At 38.4% G+C, this 12,220-nt stretch overlaps 1 protein-coding gene across 4 annotated transcripts in view; it reads left to right on the forward strand.

The window, feature by feature from the left end:
- Positions 1-12,220, forward strand: part of MAPKAP1 (mitogen-activated protein kinase associated protein 1) — a 372,056-nt gene that overhangs the window by 7,377 nt on the left and 352,459 nt on the right. Inside the window, exon 1 of one of the 4 annotated variants that reach the window (XM_006892558.1) lies at positions 10,020-10,024. The exons of the other annotated variants lie outside the window; for them this stretch is intronic. The gene's annotated coding sequence lies outside the window, so the exon portion shown is untranslated. Of the gene's footprint in view, positions 1-10,019; positions 10,025-12,220 lie in introns of those variants that run through there. 4 annotated transcript variants of the gene reach the window in all.

Below are 12,220 nucleotides of genomic sequence, written 5' to 3' on the forward strand. Positions count from 1 at the left end.
AACAACAACAACAATATTAAATTTGATATGAAGAAATTTAATTAAAGTAAATGAATATTCTTTAGACCCATACAGTTTTCACTAATGCAGGTGATTCTGAATTTTTCTGGGTTTTATTTCTAAATTACTTTTCTTTCCGTTCTTTTGCAATCAGAATTTAGTATCAGCCTTTCTTTCCCAACCCAAAGCCCTAATTTATGGAAGACACAACTCATGTAAGTTTGTGGTATCAGTGTCCCCATTGTCATAGTCACTGCTTCAATTGACCTTTTAGGGAACAAGTAGACTATAATAGCTTTGCCTGTACTTTCAGAGGAAGTTCATTCCTTTCCAAGTGAGACTGGCTGTTGATACATACAGCTTGTTTGTGTGCTATATGCTTATTTACTTTTCTTTATGGCATGGAAAACTTTAAGTATGAATACCATCGAATCAGCTCTGACTGTTAGAGGGGGAGATTGCTCCTCCTTCTCCAGCAAAGCATCTGGTGGATTTGAGCCGCATGCCTTTGGGATTGCAGTGCAGTTTCTTGCCACTAGGCTACTAAGTATGAATTCTTATATCTTATATAAAAAAAAAAATTAAAGTTCAAGGTATATTTAAATTTTTACCTTTTTTGTGACCATATTTAGTAAAAGTGTTAAAGTGTCATACTGAATTGTTGCCTTTTACTCTTTTAATTATCATATACTTTTTAATTTAAAATTGCAATCCTTTCCACATGTAAAATCAATGTGCGTGATAATTTTTCCATTTAAAATATTTTAAAAAGCAAAAAATTTAATGAAGTATTTGAGTATATTTAATTTAGGAAAATTTCAAGCAAGATGTTTCTTTTGTAAACTGCTTCTGTCTAAAGCATTCTGTATATTATCAGAATGAAATATGACAGCACTTTGTCATCTGTTCAAATTGATATTGCACTCTTTGCAATGACAGCTGAAAAGGCCCACAGGTGCCATATAAAGAGGTGACCATGTTGTCATATTTCATTTCGGCATCCCTCTGCAAAGCCATAATTACCTAATTAGGTTGTTAATTAGGAGATTAGCATTTCACTATATTGATAGAATGCTCTTTACCGGTGTGGGGCTAGATACAGATTTGTCTACCCTAATTTATAATCTCTGCCTTTTTTTGTACTTATTTATTTGCTTTAAGATCCTAGTGTGTGGTGTTTGAATTTACCTGAAATACAGTTTGCATACAAGCTAATGAAGCCTTGATCATTGGATTTAAGTTGCTGAGTTAAAATATGAACAAAATTAAAAGGGTGGTCACACCCCCGAAATGATAATAAAAATTCTGAGTTGTTATAACTTGTATTCTCATTAGCATAGGCAATAAACATATAATAATTAATTCAAATTTTGGTGTAAAAAAATCTGAAACAAAACACTTAAGTCTAAAGTGTGATACAGATTTTGCTTAGTGGTAAGGAGTTGCGCTGGTAAACTCAAAGGTATGTAGTGTGAGTCCACCAGCTGCTCCTCCAGTATGATTAACTGTCTCTGAAAATCTGCTGCAGAGTTAGCTATGGTTCAATTCTGGTTTGATGGTATACAACAACAGCAACAAACTAGGCAAAGGAAATGATTTTACTTTATTTTGAACACCTGATTGTTTTGAGTGAAAGTTTACAGAGAAAATTAGTTTTCCATTGAACACTGGATACATGCAGTTCTTGATGTTAGTTGTAGTCCCTTAAATGTAACACTTCTCACTTCTTGCCTGGGTTCACTGTTTCCATTTGCCCTTCTTTTCTACATCTTCCTGCCTTCTGAACTTTGTTTTTTAACAAATATGCTGCCCCTTTGTTCTGAGGCATATATTTTTCATGAGTGATACTGATTACATTATAGACCTGTTTATTATTATTTGACTGAAAAGTTATCTCCAGAAATGGGCTAATTCCACATTTGAAAGGTGTCTAAGAACTTTAGTCTTAGATTTCATGAATCTATTAGTAAGACTAGGTTTAGGGTTTTTTAAAAATTATTTTTAATATTGTTATATGCTTTTCTCACACTTTGTTCACTACTGTCTGTTGTGATTCTGATCAGAACAGTCTGTAATGGTACCCTGCACGGTCTAGTTCTTCAGTTCTTTTTAGGCTAGTGGATGCCATGTGGTTCATGTGGTCCACTCCTGTGGTTCCTGAAATGGCTTGCCTTCGGAAACTCTATGTATGAATAGTGCTCAGGCTGTTCGTTTATAGGGTCGCTGTGAGTCATCTACAACTCGACAGCATCAAACAACAACAACAACAAACTTAATATATACTCCCATATGGAATCCCACACTTGTTCAGTTTATCTATTTTGTATCCATTTGCACTTAACAACTACAGCATAAAGAGAGATCAGTTGGCCTAGTGGACGGAAAGTGATGCTATCAAGCCAAAGGTGGTGACTTTAATCTGTGGCCCTCAGGCCCATGGGACTATTTATTTCCTTGAGTCTTTGATTTTCATCATTCTTCATTGCTTCAGATGCAAGAGATCAATAATTTTATGACTGCTCACAATTTTTTTTTTTAGGGTAAAGAGTAATGATAATTTATTAGAAAGTTACATCTCCAAAGGGATAGACCTTCCCCTTTGAAAGGAGATAAGAAGAAAGGCCTGCTGACAAGCTTTTAGAACCCCAGTTGCTAGTAGGACATAGAACTTTGGGCCCTTGTGCTGTGCATGCCAATTGACCATCTAGATTATGGTCCTTAACCTTCAAGTCCAGTGATTTAGTCTCTCTAGTTGTTTAATTTTGTCTAAGAAGTTTGTAAACTTTGTACCTGTACTCATCACAATTTACCTGTTATTTTTTAATACCTCTGCTAAACTTAATATCTCTGTCCCTGGAGTGAGTCTAGCCAGCCTGGGCCTAGGATTTGAACCAGGAGGTGGCCTTAAGCCCCAAGGCAGCTGGGAAAGAAGCGGCCATGTTGTTCCTAGTTTGGCAGGCTCCTCTCAGGCACTTGGGAAGCTCTCCTTGCCAGAAGTAAGGAGCATGGTGGTGGGAGCGCAGGAATCATGGCAAGCTTTTGGAGTCGACTGCTTTTCCAGGAGTGTGTTTGACGTACAGGTTTGCTCTGTCCCTGGAGTGAGGCTAGCCAGCCTGGGTCTAGGGTTTGAACCAGGAGGCGGCCTTAAGCCCCAAGGCAGCTGGGAAAGAAGCGGCCATGTTGTTTCTGGTTTGGCTGGCTCCTCCCAGGCACTTGGGAAGTTCTCCTTGCCAGAAGGAAGGAACATGGTGGTGGGAGTGCAGGAATCATAGCAAGCTTTTGGAGTTAACTGGTTTTCCGGGCATGTGTTTGACGTGCAGGTTTGCTCTGTTCTCAGCAGTCAGGCTAGCCAGCCTGGGCCTCCTAGGGTTTGAACCAGGAGGCGGACTTAAGCCCAAAGGTCCCTTGGGCCTGTGGCCCTCGGGCCAGGTTCAAATTGTTTTCCTGTCAAACATTCTTTTAGGTGGTCTAGCACTGGTCTCTGCGTTGCTGTACAGAGGTAACTCATGGTTGCAGTGATGCTGAAGACTGTGACAGTGATGTGCCAGTTGTGGTAATGGGTACCCATGGTGGACAGTGTTGGCTGGAGCTTCCTGACTAAATCAAGCCTGGAAGCAGGAGCGGCATCCACTTCTGAAATGGCTTGCCTTCGGAAACTCTATGTATGAATAGTGCTCAGGCTGTTCATTCATAGGGTCGCTGTGAGTCATCTACAACTCGACGGCATCAAACAACAACAACAACAGCAACAAACTTAATATATACTCCCATATGGAATCCCACACTTGTTCAGTTTATCTATTTTGTATCCATTTGCACTTAACAACTGCAGCATAAAGAGAGATCAGTTGGCCTAGTGGACGGAAAGTGATGCTATCAAGCCAAAGGTGGTGACTTTAATCTGTGGCCCTCAGGCCTATTTTTAATTGTTTTGGTCACACATTCTTCTGGTTTGTATAGCCCTGGTCTGTCCATTTTCTGTACAGAGGTAACTCGTGCTTGCAGTGAAGCTGAACACTGTGACACTGATATGTCAAGTGCAATAATGGTTACCCATGGTGTTTGGTGGAGCTCCCTGATTAAAACAAGCTTGGAAGCAGGAGTGGCATCCACTTGCCTCCGGAAATCCTATGAACCTGGAGAAAGGATGAACATTATACAAGTGTTCAGGTCTTTCGTCACCTATGACTCGACAGTACTTAACAACAACAACATGCTGTTGTAAATTTATTTTTACTTATTATCTTAGGGGGAAAAAGTCCATAATTTATACTTCTTGTTGTTGTTATGTGCCATCAAGTTGCTTGCAACTCATAGCGACCCTATGTACAAGAGCCCTAAATGTCGTTCTATCCTGTGCCAACCTCGCCATCTCAAACACACTCATTCCCACCACTCCATTTACAGAATTGATCCATCTCATCTCATCCTTCCTGCATCGTCCCTCTACTCTCCCAACATGATGTCACTCTCCAAGGACCAGTCCCCCTCCTTGCAACATGCCCACAGTAAGTCAGACGAAGCTTCAGAATCCTTGACTCCAAGGAGCACTCCGGCTTCACCCTCTCCAGGACAAACCTGTTTGTTCTCCTAGCAGTCTATGGTATATATTCAGTTCTCTTCTCCAACACCACAGCTCAAAGGTGCCAATTCTCTTTCTATCATCCCTTTTCACTGTCCAACTCTCTGATGCACAAAAATATGTTAAGTGCTCTGAACATATTTCAGAAACTAAAGCTTGCTGAGAACTTCAAATAAATATGGTCAGTCTTTAGTAGCCTACCTTAGATAGTCATCAGGATATATTTCTTTGTACCTTCTATCCATTATTCTGTGCTTAGAGCATTCCCTTCCTACAGTCTGCAGTTCTGTGGAATTTTAACTATTTTATACTTGTACTTGGTTAACTATTTAGTTAAACATCGTTTCTATTAAGAATGTCTAATACGTGGTGTTTTGGGTGTTTTTTTTTTGTTTCTGTTCTTTTTAAAGAAGCCAAGACAATTGATTTCTATGTATTTTCAGTGTAATGTTTATCATTTGCATTATATTTACCTTTCCAGCTTTTTCAAGTTAAGGAAATTTTAGAACATTGTTCATAGCACCATTCTCAATAGTTGAACTCTTAATATTGAACTCCTTTGGTTTACATATTAGCTGTTAAAGTGGTAAAATTGCTTAAGTATCCCTACCCCCATGTTATAAAAGCTTTTAGATACATGTTATATCTATAGTTTTCTCTTACAGATTTCAGATAAAATGTGCCTAGTTGTAGCCATTCATTTATTGCCAGTATTTAATGACTATATATGCATTAGATTTGTTTAGGAATTGATCAAGGAAAACTACAAACTCAGCTTCTGCTTTCATGAGACTTACAGTCTTTTGTTGTTGATTATGATTCATAGCAACTCTGAAAAAAGATTAATATCCTTCTCTATTCTGCACCATCCTCACGATAGTGGTAGAAACCTGTGCTGCAATCCGAAGGCATGTGGTTTGAATCCACCAGCTGGTCTGTGGGAGAAGGATGGGCAGTCTCCTTTTGTGTAATTAATGTCCTCTGAAAACCAGCTGGAGGGTCAGCTATGGTTTGGTTCTGACTATGTGGTACACAACAGCAACAACAACAGAGAGGTTTAGTCTTGTTTCCCTTTTACTCCATTGAACTGGTTTTGTATTACGCCATAACAAATTATTACAAACACAGCAATGAAAAATAACATATATTTTCTCTCATTTGTTTGGTTTAGAATTTGACATAGCTTCTACTTGGTTCTCTGCTCAGAGTCTCACAATAAAGAAATGAAGGTGTCAAGTGGCTGTGGTCTCATCTGGATGCTTATCTAGAGGGAAATAGTTCTGCCTCTAAACTATCAGGCAGTTTGCAGAATTCATTTCCTTCTAGTTGTATGACTGAGATTCCCATTTTCTTGCTAACGGTTGGTCAGAAGGACTCTCACCTTCTAGTCACCTGTACTTCCATATTATGGCTGTTTTGCATCCTCAAGACCAGCAGTTGTTGTTAGTTATTGTTGAGTCAAGTATGGCCCATAGTGACCTTATGAATAACTAATCTGAATACTGACAACTGTGCCATCCTCATACTCTCTCACATTCAAGCCCATTGCCATAGTCACTGTGTGTTAGCCCATTGGGTTGAGATTATTCCTCTCTTTTGCTGCTCCTCCGTCTTCCCAAACATGATGTTCCTCTCCAAGAAATAACCTAGCAACAGGCCTAAAGTATATGAGATGAAGCTTCATCTTTGCCTTCAAAGAGTGCTCTGGCTGCATCTTCTTCAAGACAAATCTGTTTGTTCTTTTGGCAGCCCATGAGATCTTCAGCACTCTTCTCCAACACTACAATTCAAAGGTTTCAATTCTTCTGTCATCTTTGTCATTGTCCAGCTCTCAGATGCATAGCAAGTGACTGAAAAGACCATGGCCTGAATTAAGTGCACCTTAATCCTCAATGATTTGGAGATGTTCCCTGGCCACAGACTCCCTGTGCAATAAATATATCTCCTGATCTGACTGCTAGTGCCAAGGTATTAATTGTGGATCTAAGTAAGTTGAATTGGTACAAAACTTTTGGATAATGGATTAGGATGACATCTTTCATAATATAACAAATAAGTGGCCAAACCATCACCTTTGCTATAATCTATGCTATGAGCAAATTGCATAAGTAATTTCTTTTGGAAGGGATAGCACAAACTGATTCCTATAAGGCAGAGGTTAAAGATGCCCCAAATTCCAACTTTTCTTTTTTTTTTTAAATATTTTTTAAATTTTATTATTTTTGTGTGCGTGTACCGTCAAATCAGATCTGACTGGTATAGGAGGAGATGGCCCCTCCTTCCCCAGCAGAGCATCTGGTGGATTCGAACCATGCACCTCTGGGATTGTAGTTGCCAAATTCCAACTTTTCTAAATTGTTGAACCACTCTGTCATTTCATATGTCAGTAATTTCTCCTTCCTTTATTATTTTATCTCCTGTCTTTGTCCTTGAGTGTCTTTAGTTTGTTATAACATCTCACAGAGGTTACCGAATATCTGGGAAAATACTTAGGCTATTGTGGAGGCTGGTAAATTTCAAATCTATGGGTCAAGCTTTAGTCTGGAGAACTCTTCTTACTTGTGTGGCCGTAGAAGGTCATGGCAAATATAGAGTTAGTTGTAGAGGGAGTTCTGGTGGCTTAGTAGTAAAGAGTTGTGCTGCCAACTCAGAGGCAGGCAGTTTGAGTCCACCAATTGCTTTGAGGGATGAAGATGGGCATTCTCCCATGTGATTTACAGCCTCTGAAAGTCCATCCTCTGGTGGGTCGGTTCCAATGACAACAATAATAGCAACAGTTTTGGGGATGTTAGGTGGTATTTTTGTTTGTTTGTTTGTTTTTTTATTAAGTTTTACAACTTTTGCTAGTTAATAAATATTTCAAAAGTTTAAAAATAATTTTTAATACAGAGTAATGGAGATTTTACTTTAATGAGTGATTTAAGTCTAGTCTGACTAAGAATTATATCTTCATATATATATTAAATATTGAGCAAAATTTAGACTGAGTTGCTCAGTAGTGAAGTGACATTTTGCTTTCATAAGCTCAAATATTTCTAATTCCAAACATTACTGCTTTAAGTAGACCCCTGTAAATCTTTATCAAATCTAGATTTATAGTCATTAGATTTTTGCCCTTTAGGTGTGTCTGTAGAATTTTGAGAGGCACTGTGCTATACAGAACTCTTAGTTAAGAAGTTGTGCTGTCAACTCATGTACACAGTTCGAATCCACCAGCTGCTCTGAGAATGAAAGATGGGTTCTCTCCTCCTGTGTGATTTACTGCCCTGAAAACTCACAGGACGGTCAGCTATAAATTGATTCCTCCTTGATGGTGCATAACAACAACATGCTGCACTAGAAGGAACCTTGATGGTGTAGTGTGTAGTATAATAGATTCCTAAATGAAAGATCGACTTCTAAATGAAAGGTCAGCAGTTTTAATCCATCAGCTCCTTTCAGTGTCCTTCTTCAGAGTTTTATAGCCTCCAAAACCTTATGGGATATTGCTATGAGTCAGAAATGACTGGAAGGCAGTGAGTGTGAGTGCTATGCCAGGCTCCCTTTATATGAATCTTGGCAGATGCTAACACTCAGAATGCAAATCATGGTCAGACTCCAGTGCCTGAAAAAGAATTTGGTAGTATAGGAAATCACAGGTAGATCATGGGGCACTAAGTAATCTCCGATGCAGGGATAATGGATAAGTTTCTCTGTGGTTTCCAACTCCAGCTTCCATGAGCCAAAAGTACTCCAAGGCCAAGGAAGAGACAACAGATGCTCTAAAACCTCTTGTGGTTGAGGATCAGAAGTCATGCTTGTTACTTCTACTAGATTCTATTGTTGAGTACTGTTGAGTCGATTCCAAATTATAGCAGCCCCATGAGACAGAGGAACTGCTGTATAGTTTCCTAGGCTGTAATCTTTATGGGAGAATATTGCTAGGTCTGTTGATCAAGAAGTTATAGGTTGTACTTCAGTGGCCAGTTTTTTGGTTCATAGCCAAGTAAGTGCCTAGCCAGTGTACCACTAGGGCTCCATGCAAATGTCAGAGCAAATCACAATTTGAGCCCAGATTCAAGGGATGAAGACAGACTCTACCTCTTAGCTGCAAAGGCTTTGCAACAAAATCCATCATATAATCTTGGGGAAGTTACTCCCTTAAGGTCCCCCCCCTAATCTTTATAGTAGGAATAATATCACTACATATCTTGTGACATGATTGTGAAGATTAAAAATGTTACAGTGCACAGTAAATGTCATCTGTACTGTTCTCCCTTGTGTTTCTACCTCATGAAAGTCTGTTATGTGCTGTTAATTCTGACTTATGACCTTGTGTACTATAGGATTCTGGCTTCTTGACCTCATGTACAACAAAATAAAACACTATCTGGTCCTGTACCATCTTCACAATTCTTACTGTGTTTGAGCCCATACTTGTAGCCACTGTATCATTTCATCTTGTGGAGGATCTTTTTATTTTGGTTGACCTTATGCTTTACCAAGAATGATGACCTACTCTGTGAACCAAATCATGGACTTCCACAAACCTTTTAACATGTCAAAGTAAGTGCAGTGAAGTTCGCCATCCTTACTCTGTGCAGAAGCCTTTGGTGACCTTCCTGTCTCTTAGAAAATGTGTATCTTAGTGTCTCATTTGGTGGTTAGCACATACTGCCTTATGTTATTGCTGTTATGTATGTATATGACCTAACTTCTGTATGAAGAATGTAAGTTTATATAAACTTCTGCTGCAGTGTATAAGCCTCTGGAGGGTGCAGGCCATTATTGATAAACATTTAGTATGATTTCCTGTGCCTAATACTCAGGTGAATCTCAGGTCACTCAAAGGAAACAACAAGGATTTATTTTTTGTTTTACTTTACTAAGTACTTGTAGTCAAAGTGTGAAAATAAAAATATAAAAGTTAAAGAAACTCCCCAGATATAAGTCCTCACTGTTTACTATTTAGTGCAATTAGACATATCCACATAGAGAAGATTTTAACTCTCTGAGGACAGTTCTCCTTTTTCTAGGCTAAAAAAGATGAAGATTTATGTTTTATTAGAAAGAGTTAGATTTAAAAGCATTAAAGTGTATTTTAGTTTAATGGTCACATGAGTTATTTTTTAAATTCTAGGAGGTATGACTTTTGAACTTTAAGTAGACCAAGAATGTTGAAGTCATAGTAGAAAATAGGGTCTGTTAACTTCATAAGTGGATAACTTTGTATGTAGAGAAAAGGCTCTTGTATTTCTAACTTGTGATAATTCCTTGTTGTTCATAATAAATGTGAATACACAGAAATTCTGTACATGAATCAGATGGAACTTGCTTAATGCTAATAGAGTGAAGTCGGGGTACAGTGTGGAAAGGTTAAAAAAAACCTCACATCTGCTGTTACATGTTGTTAACTCCCTCAGTAGACTTTAAATCATTTCAAGTACAATAATAGTGTGGGAGGTAAATTAACTAACCATTAACAATCTTATAAATACACAATTAACATGCCAACATTTATATGACACATTGATGGGGCAGCAGTAATTTTTGATTGGGAGTTTGTAGACCTTTGAGAAGCCTCAGGCTGTTTCTTAGTCAGACACATTTTCACAGATTGCAGGTGAGGGGGCTCCAAGTCTGCCTGGCAAGGAGAAGTGAGTGTGTAGAATGTTTTGAAAATAGAGGAATTTCCTTTTATTCATTGACTTGATACGAGTATGATGGAGCCACTTGCTCCTTATCTCAAGACCTCAGGTAGTGCAGTATAGAGACCAGTTAGGAGGCTCATTTACCTGATGATGGGGTTATTTGAAGGAAGAATATTTCAGGTATGGACTTTTGTTACTTTTGAATGTATTTCTAGGGATTTTCAAAACGATAATGAGCACTAATTATTTTCAGGCCTTTTAATTTTTGTGTGCGTGTACCGTCAAATCAAATCTGACAGGTACAGGAGGAGATTGTCCCTCTTTCCCCGGCAGAGCATCTGGTGGATTCGAACCGTGCACCTCTGGGATTGTAGTTGCAGCTCCTTGCCACTAGGCCACCAGAGCTCCCCAGAGCACTAATTATTTAAACTCTATTTTGTTTCAGATCAGTAAGTAGATGATTTCTGAAGTACTTTTCATGTATGAAATTACATGACTTACCTTTTTGAACAACCATTGTTAACATGGGCTGTATTACTGTTGTACAGATCAGTGTTGCATTAATGATGGGAAAGATCTAGCCTACTATATAACTGTCTTGGACCTTTTATAGAGACCCAAAGGAGAAATTTCCCTCAGATCCCAAAACATGAAAAGCTCAGCAACAGGATGTTTAAAACATGTACAATGTGGGGAGCTCTGGTGGCCTAGTGGCAAGAAGCTGCACTGCAATCCCAGAGGAACACGGTTCGAATCCACCAGACGCTCTGCCGGAGAAGGAGGCGCAATATCCTTCTGTACCAGTCAGATCTGATTTGACGGTACACGCACAGAAAAAAAAATTAAAAAAAAAATGTACAATGTGTCTTTTATAACTCTTTGTGCTTCTTTGGCTTGAGAAACTGCATGTCATAATGGTTAAGATCCTAAGCTCTTTGATTTTATACTTGGTGGTGGTGGTTGTTGATTGCTGTCAAGTTGAATATGACTCAGCGACCCTATTAACAAAAGACCTGAAACTTTTCTATAACTATCTTTGTTTCTCAAAGTTCATAGATTTTCCAGAGGCCTGTTGTTTAGGAAATGGATATCACTCCTGCTTCCAAAATATTTATAATACATTGTTACTAATAAGATGGAATACCAGTGTTGCATTTCTTCCAGGTAAACTGCTGATGAATATACATTTATAAAAATCCTTAAATTATCAATTTTTCCGACAAGTTTTTACATACACATTTGGAATTCATGCTATTAAATGCACTCTTTTCAAGGTTGTCAAAAACAAAGGCTGTGGCTACCAAGTTGATTCCAAGTCATAGCAACTCTACAGGACAGAGAAGAATGGTCCCCTAGCATAGTTTCCAAGCAAATCATTATGGAAGCACACGGCCACACCTTTCGTCTGTGTAATGGCTAGTTGGTCTGAACCACTGACCAGTGGCTTTACTGAAACATTCCTACAAGGTTGACTTAACTCTTTAAGCTCAAATACATATAAAACCATGAAAAATATGAGTCATGAGGTTAATAAATTTTATTCTTGGTACTGTCATTTATTAGCTTTAAAATTTTGAGCAAGTGTCATAATTTTGTGCCTCAGTTCTTTATCTACAGAATAGGGATAAAAATAGTGTCTCATTAGGTGTATTCTGAAAGTTTTATGAATTATGTAAAAAGGGTGAAACAGTCTGACTTGTGTAATAAGTTAAGGTTCAAAACTAACTCACTATTGTGACTTCCCCTCACTGGGTTTCTGAGGCTGTAAATTGCTACTGGAGGAGATGACCTGTGTTCCTCATGTGGAGCTGCTTGTGAATTCCAGCCTCCAGAGGTGCCTGGCCTTTTGGTTAGCAGCATAGGACACTGCTGACTATACCATCAGAACTTCTTAACTTTACCTTTTTTTTTTTAAAAAAAACCCAAACCCTGGGATTCTGTAGTCTATTTGTAGCAAATATGCATGCATTGATTCATGAATTCATCTTTTTTGGAATTGAAACTTTTT

Source organism: Elephantulus edwardii, unplaced genomic scaffold (assembly GCF_000299155.1).
Source record: "Elephantulus edwardii isolate Elephantulus edwardi_28Jun2011 unplaced genomic scaffold, EleEdw1.0 scaffold00116, whole genome shotgun sequence".
NCBI classification, from domain to species: Eukaryota; Metazoa; Chordata; class Mammalia; order Macroscelidea; family Macroscelididae; genus Elephantulus; species Elephantulus edwardii.